The sequence below is a fragment of the Alexandromys fortis genome, unplaced genomic scaffold (genome assembly GCF_014885135.2).
Source record: "Alexandromys fortis isolate MF-2015 unplaced genomic scaffold, M_Fortis_MF-2015_v1.1 scaffold_54, whole genome shotgun sequence".
NCBI classification, from domain to species: domain Eukaryota; kingdom Metazoa; phylum Chordata; class Mammalia; order Rodentia; family Cricetidae; genus Alexandromys; species Alexandromys fortis.
Window position 1 is genome coordinate 1,257,302 of NW_026067958.1, and position 2,289 is coordinate 1,259,590.

At 39.3% G+C, this 2,289-nt stretch overlaps 1 pseudogene; it reads right to left on the reverse strand.

Annotated features, from left to right (window-relative positions):
• Window positions 1-340: 340 nt before the first annotated feature.
• LOC126507849 (heterogeneous nuclear ribonucleoprotein A1-like) lies at window positions 341-1,265 on the reverse strand (annotated as a pseudogene).
• Between the last annotated feature and the right edge of the window lie 1,024 nt (window positions 1,266-2,289).

The following is a 2,289-nucleotide window of genomic DNA, read 5'->3' on the forward strand; positions in this document are numbered from 1 at the left end:
ACGCTCAAAATCTTTCTCTTTTAAAAAGACACATTTATTCAGCATCATGATCAGACTTTAACAATCAACAGCATGGGTGAGAAAAAGACCGAAAGTAAAACCCTGTGTTAGAATGCTTTACACTTCCCGACGAACAGAAACTAAAATAACATGTTATACAATTAACTACAAATACAGTCCTGGACATTTTCTGTCCATACACTTGAGGATCGTCTAAAACATGTCTTCTTTGTAGCCACGCACCACTGTGCTTGGCTGAGTTCACAAACCTGTTAATCTGTAGCTTCCCTGTCACTTCTCTGGCTTTCCTCTCCTGCTGAGCTGTGTATCCTGGCAGTAATTAGAACCTCCTGCCACTGCCATAGCTGCTGCTTCTGCCGGAACCGCTATAGCCTCCTTGGTTTCATGGTTTAGCAAAATACTGCTCTCCACCACCAGAGGCCAGAGTTTCAGCCCTATGGTCCAACATTTGAAGACTGATTATTGTAATTGCCAAAATCTTTGTAGCTTCCACCACCTCCAAAGTTGTTTCCATTGTTCCAAATCCATTATAGTCATCCCCACTGCCACCACCACCACAGATGCCACTGAAGCCACCATAACCACTGAAGTTTCTCTGTCTACTAAAATTGTCATTGCTGCCAAAACTGCCTCCACAACCACACCCAAAGCTTCTGGAACCAGTTCTACCTCTTTGGCTGGATGAAGCACTAGCCAGCTCTTGCTTTGATAAGGCTTTTCTTACTTCACAGTTGTGGGCATTCACAATATGGTATTTCTGAATAATAGTCTTGTCTACAAAGTCATGGTCATCAATGGTGACAAAAGCAAAACCTCTTTTCTCCACTGCCTCTGTCAGTCATGACTTCAATAATGTCATTTTTTCATAGTGATCAAAATAATCTTTCAGGTTATGTTCTCCAGTGTCTACTTTAACACCACCAACAAAGATCTTTTTCACAGTTAAGTGGGTACCTGGTCTCTGAGATTCCTCTCTTGACACGGTGCTCTTAGATTCCACAACTCTTCCATCCACCTTATGGGGTCTTGCATTCATAGCGGCATCCACTTGCTCAACAGTAGAATATATATCAAACCCAAAGCCCCTGGGTTGCTTAGTATTTGGATCTCTCACAACCACAGAGTCTGTGAGTGTTTCCCATTGCTCCAAAATGGCTCCTCAGATTCTTGTCAGTTATTTCAAAGTTCAACCCTCCGAAGAAGAGCTTCCACAGCTTTTCTGGCTCCTTGAGAGATTTGGACATGATGGCAGGGAAATGAGAGTCTTCAGTGAGGCTTTCTCAGCCACAACTACAGGCAGAAAGGTTACTCTCAAAATCTTTAAAACACTTGGTTCAAACTGCCAAACTCTTTTTAAGGCTACAACTACCCTGATACCCAAACCACATAAAGACATTACAAAGAAAGAGAATTACAGACCGATCTCACTTATGAACATTGATGCAAAAATACTAAATAAAATATAGGCAAATTGAATCCAAGAACATATCAGAACCATCATCCACCCTGATCAAGTTGGCTTCATCTTAAAGATGCAGGAATGGTTCAACATATGAATATGTGTCAATGTAATCCACTATATAAACAAACTGGAAAATAAAAACCACCTGATCATCTCATTAGATGCTGAAAGAGCTTTCAACAAAATACAACATCCCTTCTTGATAAAGGTCTTGGGGAGAGCAGGGATACAAGGAACATACCTAAACATCATAAAGGCAATATACAGCAGGCCAACAGCCCACATCAGACTAAATGGAGAGAAACTCACAGCAATCCCACTGAAATAAGGAACAAGACAAGGTTGTCCACTCTCTCCATATCTATTCAATATAGTTATGAGGTCCTAGCTAAAACAATAAGACATCAAATGGAGATGAAGGGGATACAAATCAGAAAAGAAGTCAAACTCTCACTATTTGCTGATAACATGATAGTTTACATAAATGACACCAAAAATTCTACCAAGGAACTTCTACAACTCATAAATACTTTCAGTAATGTAGTAGAATACAAGATTAACTAAAAAAAAAAAAAAGAAATCAGTAGCCCTCCTGTACTCAGATGATAAGTGGACTGAGAAAGAAATTAGTGAAACATCAACCTTCACAATAGCCACAAATAGCGTAAAATACGTTGGAGTAACTCTAACCAAACAAGTGGAAGACTTGTATGACAAGAACTTTAAATATTTGAAGAAAGAAGTTGAAGAAGACACCAGGTAGGTATAATTAACATAATAAAAATGGCAATCTTACCAAAAATAAT